The sequence below is a fragment of the Crocuta crocuta genome, unplaced genomic scaffold, assembly GCF_008692635.1.
Source record: "Crocuta crocuta isolate KB4526 unplaced genomic scaffold, BGI_CrCroc_1.0 scaffold132, whole genome shotgun sequence".
NCBI classification, from domain to species: Eukaryota; Metazoa; Chordata; class Mammalia; order Carnivora; family Hyaenidae; genus Crocuta; species Crocuta crocuta.
In genome coordinates, this window is record NW_027528611.1 from 570,349 (window position 1) to 584,788 (window position 14,440).

Genomic DNA, 14,440 nt, shown 5'->3' on the forward strand with positions numbered 1-14,440 from the left:
TGCTCTACCACAGCTTAAGAAAGAGATAGTAAGCTAGAGCATGGAGCTCTAGGCTCAAAATCTCAAAATTCAAGGCCCTTTAATGCTTTCAAAGAACAAGAAGCTTCCATTACCAGCTTCAGGCCTTTAAGGGTTACCACCGTGTCTGCCAGGAAGACTGGTGGCTCTTTGGCTCTAGTTTCTTGTTAGTAATTGATGTAGGGCAACCCTACACACAAAAACAGGAGTTCTGTTTCTGAAGCTCTGGGAGCACTCACTGCCACTGCCACCATGGAATTGTGCTGTCTGCACAGGGACATGGGAGCCTGTGCTCGTCTGCCCCCAGAAGCAGACAGAAATGTTTCCTTTCTTCCTCCCACTTTCTGGTCTCTCACTACTTTCTTCTACTGGCAGAACTTCACCAAAAACCAAGCTGGCAATCTTGGGAGATGTGGTTTGGGGAGTGTAAGCCTCTGAGTTACAATGCAGAACGAAGGAGGGAACGGAGCTGAAAGCAGACAGACTGACAAAGGTATAGAGTGAAAAAGGGACTGCAGACATCAGAGAACTTAACTCTCTGATTCAGGGGAGCTAGAGAAGCACATTGGCAAGACCTAGAAATATGTGGAGTGGAGAACAGCAGACAGGCACAAGCAGAGTGGAGAAAGGTGAACTATTTAGTTGGGCTATGAAGGAATAAAGATACTTCTTGTCTGGTAAGATAAGGCTTCTTGAAGAATGGCATTCTGAGAGGTGCCTGGGTGCCTCAGTCTGTTGAGCGTCTGACTTCAGCTTAGGTCAGGATCTTGCAGTTCGTGAGTTTGAGCCCCACATCGGGCTCTGTGTTGACAGCTTGGAGCTGGGAACCTGCTTCAGATTCTGTGTCTCCTTCTCTCTCTGTCCCTCTCCTACTTACTCTCTCTCAAAAAGGGAATAAATATTTTTTTAAATTTTAATGGCATTTTGAGCTGGGCCTTGAAGAATTCAGCAAACAGTAGAGAGCACTACGAAAGTGCTGATTTACATAGCAGCAAAAATGGCTGATGCTCCGTCCTCTCAGAAGAGCTGGAAGCAGGAAATGGAATTAGGTTGTCTATAGTTGCTACTGTCATCTAAAAGTATTTTGAAATTGTAACAGTGTGTTTAGAATTCTGTTAATTTCCTGGGGAAATAAACAGAAGTCTGTGCTGTGAAGGGCTTTTGGCATCCACTGAACTACAAATATGACTTCTGTGCTTTGCAACTTTGTTTAAATAATAAGTGTCCTCTGGAGCAAAAACAGAGATTTGGTGGTGGGAGAGTTCACTGGGGGGTGAAGGTGTTAGAATGTGGCATAGAAGCAAACTTGCAGGAGTGGCAGAGGGGCCCTAAAGACCTTAATGCAGATGGTTTCCTAAAATGACACTATTGAGTCTGGAACTAGTCTAGACCAAGCAACTATGCTTTTCCCAGCCTATTTCTCTAACCAGATATTAAAGCTGGTTCTAATTGTCAGTGAAGCTTAACTTCTTTATCTACTGTAAATTACTTGGCATTAAACAGACATTTATTAAGAGGCTGCCAAGTATATCTTAGGCACTGGGGATTGAAAGATACAGAGGTGTAGTTTCTGCTTTGGAGGATCGTGTGAGCTAAAGGAGGAGAAAGACACTTAAATAGAAGGTGACAACTCAGTAAAATAGATCATCTATTGGGAGATTTCAGCAGATGCTATAGGAACACTGGAATGGGGGCACCTAACCTGAGTTGCAGATGGTGGCAGGGAAGAGCCTCCAGTGGAGGTGATGAATGGGTCAGTCCTTGAACAAAGTCGGAAAGTGGAGGATCAGGGGAGAATCACAGAAAGCGATCAGTGTGTGCAAAGGCCTGTTTATCTCTGACCTTCTTCAAAGCCAGTGCCTGTTCCAGTAGACTGCCTTCCATGTGGTCAGGGGGTTGGAGGAAGAATTAAGTTAGTTGTGGTCTCTCAGCCTTCCTGAGGAGAAGGTTAAGCACTGTCTTCTTACAGGATCTTAGAGTTTAAAAACAAATTCAGATTTGTTATAAACAGATTCTATATTCAGATTCTATAAACCTATAGAATGTAACACAGCTTGTTTGCCTCCTTCCCTAGTGAGCCTGTGCTCACCAGCAGGATGGGCTCCACTTCTTACGTTGGGTGGAGGGCGAAGGAATGATTAGAAAGCAACTTCTCCATAATCATTTAGGAGTCTCAGTCTGGTGTGTGGTCCTTGGTGCTCATGGAAGTTTCATTTTCCTTGATACCTGTATTTAGTTTCTGGTGGTGGTGTTGTTTTGTTTGAGAATAAAGACAACCTGAAAAAGATTTTATTGCTCTAATTTTACAGAATTTGCTTCTGCAATTTACAGGATTGATTTTTTTTGGATCCTACTTAATATATCCCCTTGTTATAACAGTGATATAATGGTGTGTGTGTGTGTGTGTGTGTGCGCGCGCGCGCACGCGCACGCAGGTAAATATAAATGTGCACAACTTGTCTTAAATAGGACATCATGGAGCATATATCCAACTTACACAACAGTATCACTTTCTCACAAACTATGGTTCTCCCTCAAACTCACATTAGGAATAGCCATGCTGTATATAGGCAAGGTGTTTCTCTGGCACCTACTTTAAAGGATGTGCCAGTGGCCAGGGGGATGTATAATCCCTTGTTGGTCTAATTCCTAACTAAATAGTACAAGCCTCCACCTCAAACCTAGTAGGTAGTTTTTCAACTTAATATTTAAATAGATACTTACAAATACATATTCTTATTTCCCCCCTTTTTATTAGAAATCATAGCACATATCCTATACATTTTTTTTCAGTTCATGTTTCTTGGCAATCTTCCCTTACATACATACATAGAATTTTCTTATGCTTTTGAGTTTTACATTTGTGCAGTATTCCATTAAATGGAGGTGCTGTAATTTATTTAAATGGTCCCCTTTGATAGACATGTGTTTCCAATATTTTACTACCAATAACAATTCTGTAATGACCCATTTTATAAATAGGGAGGTTTATCAGAGGTGATTCTAATAAAGCCTAAAACAAACAGACAAAAATACCCATTATAATTCCCAGGGTCAGCTATATAATTTGCAGGGCAGAAAGCCAAAATGAAAACACGGAACCCTTGTTCAAAGAACAGACTATATGCCATGAAAGGTATCTTTTTTTTCCTTTTCTCTTTCTACACATTACTCAGTGTTCATCACATTAAGTGTACTGTTAATCCCCTTTATTTATTTCACCCATCCCTCCACCCACCTCCCTTCTAGCAACGACCAGTTCATTCTCTATTTTTTCATTCCCTTTTTTCCTTGTTTCTTCATTTGTTTCTTAAATTTCACATATGACTGAAATCATATGGTAGTTGTCTCTCTCTGTATTATTTCATTTAATCATGCAGAGCCTGACATGGGACTTCATCTAATGAAACGTGGGGTCATGACCTGAGCTGAAATCAAGAGTTGGACACTTAACTGACTGAGCCACCTAGGAGCCTCCAGTGTATTTCTTACCATTTTGATTCTAGCCATTCTGAAAGGTTTAAGGTGACATCACACTATGGTTTTCATTTGCATTTCCCTGATAATTAGTGATACTTAGCATCTTTTCATATGTCCATTGGCCACTTGTGTATCTTTTTTAAAGGCACTTTGAAAAAAATGTTTTTCCTTTCTTTTGCAAATCTCCCTACTTGTGGTTTTGTTTGTGGGGTTTTTTTTCCTTTCAATAATAGATTTATTTATTATTTTTTTTTGGAAAGGAATGGATTTTGAGGAGAAAAAGCATGGGGCAGAGATATGGAATAGGAAATAAATACAAATGTGAGCTGTTTTGCTAATTGTTTTATAACCACAACAGATTTGTATGGAGAATGCCCTATACAAAAGAACACACTAAAGGGGCAAAGATTGAGGTGATCTCAGTGTGAGGCTGAAGATTCCAGTCTGTTATTTGGAATAGGCTGTGGTCCTTGTTTTTAGATGGGTCACTGGATAGTCCACCAGATTTGAACAGAATAATGGCCACTTGACCCTGACAGAAGTAGCTTAAAGTGTTTGGTTTCATGTGTCACATGACTACCCAGTTTCCTTCCCAGGATGCAGTACCAGGTGTGGGGGAGGGGATACTTCTTGTCAAACTCCTTCTTAATATGCACTACCATGGCCTCCTCTGTGTTACACTTCACCGAGTCCTTTTGCATCTCCTCCGACATAACTGGCATTTTGGACTACAGCCTTTTGGTGGCACAGGGTTACAGAGGAGCAGAGGGTGGCTGACCACAGCAGTCTCCAGAGGGAGGGGCTGGCGATTCTCAGACCCAGCAGGAGCCACCTTTGCTACCTAAGCCATAGCAATCTGAGGTGGCATGGTGTTTTCATTTGCCATTTAATGTCATTCATTTGAAGTAAAGAAAATTTAAATAAACTTTTTTTGGGGAAAGAGAGAGCAGGAGCTGAGGAGAGGGACAGAAGGAGGGAGGGAGGAGTGAGGGAGGGGAGTGGAGAGAGACAGAGACAGAGACAGAGAGAGAGAACACCTTAAGAAGACTCCATGCTCAGTGCAGAGCCCAGTGTAGGGCTCAAGCTAATGACGTGAGATCACAACCTGAGCCTAAATCAGGAGTCGGATGCCTAACCACCTGAGCCACCCAGGTGCCCCGAAAAATTAAACTTTTAAATTATTAGCACAAATTTTGTCATTCATCTTTATATTGTTTAATGGTGGTTTTAAATGCAGATATAAGAGCATTTATCTTATATGTAGAATCACCAGAATTACACAGTTCACATTTGGTAGCTCATGTGTACATTTAGTTCTTACCAGAACAGTGGAAATTCTGCACAAAACTAAATTTTTTTATTTCACTTCCTAATTCACAGACATTCCACAAAAACTCTACCCTTGGCTTACTCAGTAAGCTTCCTTAAGGAAAGACTGAGGGGGAAAGGAATTACCGGTTGCCTGATCTTTCCCTTCCTTTTTTATGTTACTATTACCAACATAAATATTTGGCTATAATAGGGAAATGAGAGTGAAAAAAAAAGACAGGATACAGTTCCTTGGTCGTTAGTGCTTCTTGGAACACTGTTGCCTTCTTTCTACTTTGGAGGCAAGTTCTGGTTGGAAGACGATGTGTGGCTTCTCTGGGCTGTCAGCAGCCTCACTCAGTCACACTCATTACATGTTTACTTAGTCTTTGCTTTGGTTCTCATCCAACACCCACATAGTGTGACTTCTGCACTCATGGGGCAGCACATGTGGACACACAGGTTGCATATCTCCTGTGTTCATAGGCTTGCTCCATAGTCCCATCAGACTTCACTTAAAAACATAAATTCAGAGATAAGATTATTAAGGATATTAGGATCAATACAGTGGAGCATTAAACTCCTTGTTGGTCGCCTCTGAGTACAGGGCCTTTCTGAAAGCACTGCTTGCACTCCCATGAAGGTGGCCCTGATTACCACTGTTATGTAACATTGGTGAGGGGCCAGGGGGAAGAACAGAAATAGGTGTGATAAATATTGAGGAAAAGGGACCAAATATCATTACTTGCAGATAAGATATGATAAGATACCCAAGGAAATCAACTGAAAAATTACTAGAACTAACAAGAACTCCAGTTCTACGTAGCCATTTCCAATAATATATACAAATAACAACAACAACCCCCCCCCAATAACCCATTAGAAAGTATAATGGGGGAAATTCCATTCATAATAGCAATGAAAACTGCCATACATCTCCCTTACATCAGTCCATCCCTAGCCATATGACAACGTATCACCCATCTCCAAATGACTCTTAGGCCATTAAAGATGGGATCAAGGTCAGGAGAGCAAAGGTGGGAGGCGTAATAGTGTACGTTATGAGAGGAGCATGCCAGGAAGATCTGCCAGAATTTTTAAACTTTTCTTCCCCTCCCACACAACAGATACCTACCAAGGAATAAAATTAATAAATCTTTAACAAACACTGAATAATGGAAAGACATACTTCGGGATGGAATACTTTAATGTAGTAAAAATGTCGGTTCTTTCCATCTTAATCTACCAGTTTCATGCAGGACTAGTCAGAATCCCAACTGTGCTTTGAACAACAACAGCAACAAAACCCTTTGAGTTAAAAAGAATTTTTCGTAGAGAATAAATAAATGGAAATCCCTTCCCACCAAAACAGGAAAATAATGCAATGAGAGGTCTAGTATTACCAGGTATTAAAATTAGTACTACGTACTGAAGTAGTATGGCATTAAATGCAAGAATAAACTGGGAGATAAATTAAGCCAACTTGGAATTAGATCTTAGCATATGTAAGAATACGGTGCAGGATAAAAATGGCATTTCCCATGAGTTAAGAAAGGAAAGGTAATATAGTAAATGTTGCAGCAGTTGGTAATTAAAAACACTTACCTGAGATTTTTCCCCATGTACTGTATACCAAAATAGTTTCCTGTTAAGAGTTGGGTTTTACAACATTACTCCAGAAGAACCATAGGAACTGTTAATAGGTATTTATTTGAACTCAAAGTTGAGGAGGTACTTCCTCAGCATAAAAGCAAAGGCAGAAAGCACAAATGGAGCTCAAAGGTGTTTGACAAACTGGGGAAAAAGTAATTACAGCATACATGACAATGAATAATTACCTTTAATATAAAGGAAGTACTTTCAAACAAGTAATAAAAATATGGATTCCCAGGGTGCCTGAGTGTCTCAGTCAGTTAACTGTCCGACTTTGGCCCAGAGCATGATCTCATGCTTCATGAGTTCTGAGCCCCACATTGGGCTCTGTGCTGTGTAGAATCTGCTTGGGATACTCTCTCTGCCCCTTTCCCACTCATTGTCTCTTTTCTCTCTCAAAATAAATAAATAAACTTAAAAAAATGAATTCCCAGTAGGTAATGTGTACAAACGACAATTTATTAAAAAGGAAAGAAAAAGCATAATTGTCAATAAACTTGACAGAGTGTGGCCTCACTAATAATCAAAGAAATGCAAACTTAAACAAGATACCATTTTTATCCTGTTTTATTGGCAAGTATTTTTAATTTAAAATGTTTCATTTACATGAGTAATACAATAATTTCTCAGCAAAACACAAACACAAAAATATATACAGTGAAATAAGATATTTCTATTTTAACATGCTTTAGTCTAGTTACTGCTAAACTTGAGTATCTTTTTATGTTTATTGGCCATTTCTACTTTTTTCTGAATTACATCTTCATATCCTTTCTCAACTTCTTTTTTGGTTGCTTTTTTTTTTTATTAATTTGCAGATTATGGATGTTGATTCTTTGTCTTTTACACATGTTGGAAATGCCTTCTCCCACACTGTTGTTTTTAACTTTGTGAAGTCCTTATTGTGCAGATTTTTTATTTTGATTTAGTCATACCTGTCAGTCATTTCTTTTCTTGCTTCTGGATTTTGTGACCTGGTTCGAAACTCCATCCTCAGCCCAAAATATAAAAATGTGCTCCTCTGTCGCTGTTGTCAATGGTTCATTCTTGTTGTCTTACTGTTGTACATGTGTGGTTAGCATTTAGCTCTTTAATCCATTTAAATTTTATTCTGTCTTTGGTCTGAGGAAGGGGTTCACCTTTTATTTCTAAAATATGTGACCCCTTGGGGGCTCCTGGATGGCTCGGTCAGTAGAGCGTGTTACTCTTGATCTCAGGGTTGTGAGTTCAGGCCCCACGTTGGGTATAGAGCCTAAAACTTAAAAAGATAAACAAAAATTAACTATGTGACCACTTGTTCTGAAATCCTATACTGATTATTTCATCCTTTCCTTCATTGATTTAAAATAGGTATCCTGGATCTCTCTATCCATCCTAGATTCTGTGACACATCATTTAAATAACTGCAGCTTTATAATCTATTTTCCTGCCTAGTATTGCAAATCCACTTTCATAGCTATTATTTTTCTAAATTTTCTAGGCTGTTCTTTCAGATTTTCTTTCCCAATGAACTTGAAAATCAGCTTGTCAAGTTTCATTTCAAAATCCTGTTGGCAAAGATATTTTAAATGAAAATACTTAGTATGGGTGAGGCTGTCACGAAATGGGCAATGTTATACTGTGGCGAAATTTGTAAGTTTTCTTGAAGGCAGCTTAGCAATAGATGAAGTGTCTTAAGAATACCCCTCGATCTACTACTTTAGTAATTTATCCTAAGCAAATATTCAGGAAGAACATTTCTTTTACATGAATGTATAATGCAGTGTCATATTTATGATAACCAAAAAAGTCGAAGGACTGTGAAATGTCTAACAATAGGGGCATAATGAAATAAATTCTGGCACATTCACACGTCAAAATTTCTATATAATCATTCATAACAGAAGGAAATGCTCATGATATAATATAAAATAGAAGCAGGATACCATTTTTATAGCCAAACTGATGCCAGTATTTTAAAGATAATATATGTATTTTTATATGTGCATATGTTAATTTTCCAGGGCTGCCATAAAAATATACCATAGACTGGGAGGCTTAAACAGAAGTTTACTTTCTCCCAGCTGTAGAGGTTGGAAGTCCAAGATCAAGGTGTCGGCAGGTTAGGTTACTCCTGAGGCCTCTCTCCTTGGCCTGCAGATACCTGTCTTCTCACTGTGTCTTCACATGGGTTTTTGAGTGTGCACTCCCATCCCTGATGTCTCGTCCTCTTCTGATAAGGACATCTGATAAGGTCCTATTGGAGCAGGTTTCCATCCTTATGACCTCATTTAGTCTTGATTATCTCTTTAAAGATTTGATATCTAAATACAGTCACATTCTAAGTAGGGGGTTACCCCTTCAGCATATGAATTGGCAGGGACCGGGACACAATTCAGTCTGTAAAAGTTCATGAAAAGGACAATGAAAAGAACATCAAAATGTTAACCAGGGTTTTCTGGGTGATGAAATTGTAGGTAATTTTAATTTTTAATTATATTTTCTGCATTTACATATTTTCTAGAGTGAATATGTGTTACTTTCATAATCAGAAAAAAATTTTTTTTCAAATTTTTTTTTTTTTTCAAATAAAGCTATTTCCACATTGCCTATCCTAAGTGAGAGACAACGTAGGGTAGATAGGGCTAGCTAGCACCAGTGCCCTCTGGGCACCGCAGCCCCCCACATGCCCCCAAATATAGCTCACTAAATTAAGACATTTTTCTGGGTTAGGTAGCAGAATTTCTTTATGAAGTATAGTGATTCACCTGATGATGATTCTGTCGAGTAAACCAGGAGTCCTTGAGAATCTAGATGAAAGGTGCCAAACAAACAAAAAGAACATATACTGTATAATTCCACTTAAAAGCAGCTCTAGATCATGCAAATTCACATATAGTAACGGAAAGCAGATTCACAGGTCTCTGGGGCTTGGGGAAGAATTACAGAGGGGCACAAGGAAACTTTCAAGGATGATGGAAAGGTTTGCTATTTTGATTATGCTAATAGTTTCATGGGTGTGCACAGATGTCTAACTCATCAAATTCTACATTTCAAATATGTGAAATGGATTGTATGTCAATTATACCTCAAGAAAGACATTTAAAAATGATAAGAGGGAACTGGAAGGGAAGATTCCAATAGCCTTTGGGGCCTTACAAGTATTCCTTATTTATTAAAGTAGCAATGCAAGGGTTGTGCTTTTGTGAATTAAATGAAATCCTTGGGATGTGGAAGCTGTTGGAGCAGGCCACTATCTAAAATGTTTTGGGAGGGAACATCTAAACCTGATGGCCTTTTCCGGCCTCATAATTCAGTGTAACGGGGCTTGGGTGTGTCACTGATTTGAGTAAAATTAAGCGATTGCGTGATATCGGGTGCATGGGAGGTGAGCCAGTCCAGGATGCAGCAATCTTTTTGAATTTATTGACTTGTTAATATTGTGAAGATGGGTATGTTTCTTTTATAGCTGCATTCGATACTTACCTTTTTAAAAACAGGAACTGGTACAGTGCTACCAGCGAGAAATGTACTTAAAGTCACAACATTACCTGTGGTAAAATTATCATAAAAACCACCTAGTACTGAAGCAAGGGATTACTTCAATCCTGCCCTCATAATGATAGGAAATGGTTGTTGGTGAAGTTGTTTTCCGTGAAGCTCTGTTGAAATCAACTAAAAAGGCAATAAAGTGGAGTGTAAAAATGAGGGGCTCAAGTGAGATGTAAAAGTGCAGAAGGTGTTATATGTTCAAATTAGAATCTTAGGAAATGATTCTGTAAAATATTAAAGATGAATTGATTGAGCTCCAAGTGCAGAACTGTGGGCACCACAGGCAGCCCTCGTCCTGCGGGAGGCGGATGCCGCACCCCCGTCCTGACTGGGCAGCTACCACTTCACTGATGGCCAGAGAAGCCGGATGACAGAGAAATGGTCTTCAGTGGCAAACGATAGTTTAGGAAAGAGCTGAGAGCCCCATTTCCTTCCTTCTTGCTCAAAACCAAGGAACCAGTTTCCCCAGGAGCATTATCAGACTTTGTTCTAGTGATCCTTTGATGAATGTTCAGGGGTTGCTGGTTATAAAAAATTGGAAGCACACCTCAGTAAAGCGTCGGTGAGCTATGGAAGCACACTAAAATATATATCATCAGAGATATTTTTATATTATAGAAATAACTTATATTGATACTGCATTCCAAACATCACCTGGATTCCCTCGTGCCCCCACTACTGCTACCACCCGAGTGCGAGCCACCGCCAGCTCGGTAGCACTGCTGTCATGCCTGTCTACCCAGCAGGGTCCCGCGGTCTCTCCGGTCCTTCCCGTTGTTCTCCACACCCCTGTGGAACACTCCTTTGCCCAGAATCACTCAGAGCCTTTCCTGACTCTTAAGAGGAAAACGCCATGGCTCACGAACCCATGTGTAATCTGGAGCCCACATCCTTGCTTCAGTTTATAGCAGATCACATCTAGCCTTCTGCTATTCAGGCCACAAGCCTTCTTTTCCTTCCTAAAATGGACAGTGCATTGTCCAGCCACGGGGCCTTGCACTTGCCAATCTCCCTGGAACGTCCCTTACCCCCACCTCATTACCCCTCACCCCCTTTATCTAACTAACCTCCTGTTGATCCTTTAAATTTCAGCTTAAATGTCACTTCTTAAGAAAAGTTTTGCCTGACCCCCTACCTTTGTATGATGCTAACAGATACGGATTTTTTTCCCCCGTCAAAAGCTCTTAGTTTCATTTGCAATGATACATTTTATTCACATGGTTTGATAATAGAAGGGACCGTGTCCGTTTTGTTCACTGCTGTATTCCTGGCACGTGGAATCTCAATACTCAATAAGTGTTTACTGAATGGATGGATGGACAGAATGGTGTGTTGCATTCTGAGGAGCAGAAGATTAGCCCAGATTCTGGTTCCCCCTCTGCTGCTGATTTGCTGTATAATATAAAACAGCATTTCCCTGAGGCTCAGAATTCTCAGCTATAAAATGAAAAAACTAACCTAATGGTCTGTTTCTTTTTTGTTTTGTTTTTAAACAGACATCCTTTGGGTGTAGATAATGGTGTTAATCATATACCTCATGTCATTAATACATCATCCTCAGTGGTCCAAGCAAGGCCTTCGTTTTAATTTATGTTTCCTCTTTGCTTTGAACCCTGCTTCTGTTCTCCTCCTCAGTGACATCATCTCTAGCATGTTTGCCTATATCCTTAATATGCACATATATCTGTAAAATCTGTAGTGTTGGCAGGTTCTGTATATGTGTTTTAACTTTCAAAAATGATTTTATGCTGTAAATCTTATTCTTCTTCATACTTTTTCTCAAGCAATATTATGTTTTTAAGAACCTAAACATCATTGCTTCTTAATGTGACTTAGCATTCCATCATAATAATTATAAATATATTAACAAACTTATATAGTCCTCACTACTTGCCACATGCTATCTAAGCTCTTACGTAAAATCATTTAACCCTCTCAATAGTCTTGTAAGGTAGGCAGTTACTCTCTTACCTATTTTATTCCTTCATTGCCCCTTGTGATGGATACCTAGGTTGCCTCCAGATTCTTGCTCTCAAAAACAACGCAGTGATGAATGTCCTTATATCTGTCTCCTTTGTACCTGCATTCAAAAGTATTGGGACCTCTATTCAAAAGTATGCTCTTGAGCACTAAAGCACGCAGCTTTCATTTTGCCCCTTGCTGCCAGATTGCCTTCCTCTATGGCTGCTGCCAGTTCGCAGCCACCACCACGAGCTCACGAGAGTGCTCCTCCTCCCCGTCCCCTCAACCCACACACAATGTGGGTGTTCTACTCTTTGCCCTTACGATGACTGGTGGCCCTAAGGTCGTAGTATTGTTCGATTTGCACTTCTCTCATTCCTAGTGAGTTTCTTGCCACTGCTGCTTGCTACTACCCTGGTGCAAGCCACCACCACCTCTCCGACTGGTGCATGTTGCGTCTGCCCCTGGCTCTACGGCGTCCTCCCTAGTCCTTCCCACTTTCCTCACGCTCCAGCCAGAGTGAGCCCCCCTTTGCTCAGAATCGCTCAGAGGCTTTTTTTTTTTTCTTTAATCTACCGAAATGATAGATACTCTGATACTTGAATTCCTAAGATAATTGCTGCTTGGACATGATGTATTTTCTAAGTAATTGGATTTGGTGTTATTTTAGAATTTTTATACCTATTTTCTTTCTTTCTTTTATTTTTTTTTTTTTTTAGTTTGTCTAAGTAATCTCTGTGTCCAACATGGGGCTCAGATTCACAACCCCAAGATCAAGAGTCTCATGCTCTTCCAACTGAGCCAGCCAGGAGCCTCTACGTCTATTTTCTTATCTAAAATGGGCCTGTAAATTATTTTTTTGAGCAATCTCTAGATCACTTTACCACCAAAATTATATTAAAATGACTTGAGTAGCTTTTCCTTCTTTGCTGTTTTCTGGATCAGTATGTAATAAGATGTAAATTATTTATTCCTTGAACTAAAATGGTCTCAAGGTTTTATCTTAATTATAACTTTGATGGCTTGATGAGCTATGGTAGCTGTGGGTTTCCTACCAGTGTTTCACTGGTCTTGTGGATTAGCCAAGCAAATTCACATGTATTCATGACCTCAGTGATACCAGAGAGGGTTAACTGAACATGCATGCAAAAGTGGTATGTTTTCCATCGTATCTATGGATGGCTCTAAATAGGAGTTCCATGATCAGCTTGTAACTGTTTTCATCCATGCATCTGTTTTACTAAATTGTAAACACAAAAATTTTATATAAGTTATATCTGATACATTATAAAGGGGTCTTCTTGGCCTTACTCTCACCCCAACTGGCCTCCTCGACTCTCATTTCCTTGCCCATAGAAATACACTGCTTTATTTTTATTCCTTCTTCCTCCCTTCTTTCCCCTTCTCCATCCCATCTTTCTGATTTTTATGGCTCTAGAGAAAAATTGGGTTCTTTGAGCCTAAATACAAAGAGATTGCCAGAAGGGGTGGTTTTTGCAAGATTGGAATTGTGGGTAACGGAGGGAGGAGATTTGGTCTCTGCAAATTTAGTGGGTGATATAGAAGAAATTCTCATGCTGGTGCATATTTCATAATGGAGAGCTTCTGGGGCAGACACAGCATGTTAGTGTCAATACCCCCAGGCTTTAGAGAACTCGACCAGTTGCACACTCACTCTTGTGAGCTTAAACCACTTCGACAACTGCATCATGATTCTCTGAATCTCAATCTCAGCTAGGACACGTGACATCACTATTCCAACCTCTCCCATTCTTCTTGGTACATATCACTTTAAACCGTAATAGTAATTTTCATATCATGTTATTTTTATTCCTCATTTGGCTGAGGACACGGTGCACGCAGAGAACATTACTCGTCAGACAGTGACTACCTGGCACACATAGTCCATATAATGGCAGTTAAGCTGAGATCCAGTGACTGACAAACAAGCTATAAAATCTAAAAGGCAGGATTTCTTGTGGTAGGATCGGTTATAATAATTTTATGCCTCAGTATTTTACATTTGTGACATTTTGTATAATAAACAATTAACTGTCTGCTTTTGACATTTGAAAGTTAATGTGAAGAGAGTTATAAAACAGACACTGTAAACACCACCTCCCAAAGTGAAGTGGTAAACGGCTATCGGCCTCCAGGAGGGTAAGACCTAATTATTCCTCACAGTGCACTCTGTACCTTTTTACTACCAGTTTGGTTTTCATTGTCTTTGATAAACAAGATAATTGATATAAATGAATGTGATCCTGTAAAATGGTTCCCCAATTGCAGATTTTCATGCTGGAGGTATAATTTTCCTTATGGCACATTACTGTTAATCTTTAAATGGATAGATTGGTTAATCTGCCTTCCATGAGAAGACATTAGATGACTTGCTCCTTAATCAGAGCTGATAAAAAAACATTGGGTGTACCCAGGGCATAGGAAGAAATGACTAATGGTCACATTAACGAGAAAGAGCATGTGGATT

The 14,440-nt window shown here is 39.6% G+C and overlaps 1 protein-coding gene and 1 pseudogene across 5 annotated transcripts in view; one reads left to right on the forward strand and one right to left on the reverse strand.

The window, feature by feature from the left end:
- BTBD9 (BTB domain containing 9) overlaps positions 1-14,440 on the forward strand; it is a 404,299-nt gene that overhangs the window by 268,153 nt on the left and 121,706 nt on the right. The gene's annotated exons all lie outside the window — the stretch shown is intronic.
- On the reverse strand, positions 3,875-6,428 carry LOC144223997 (dynein light chain 1, cytoplasmic pseudogene; annotated as a pseudogene).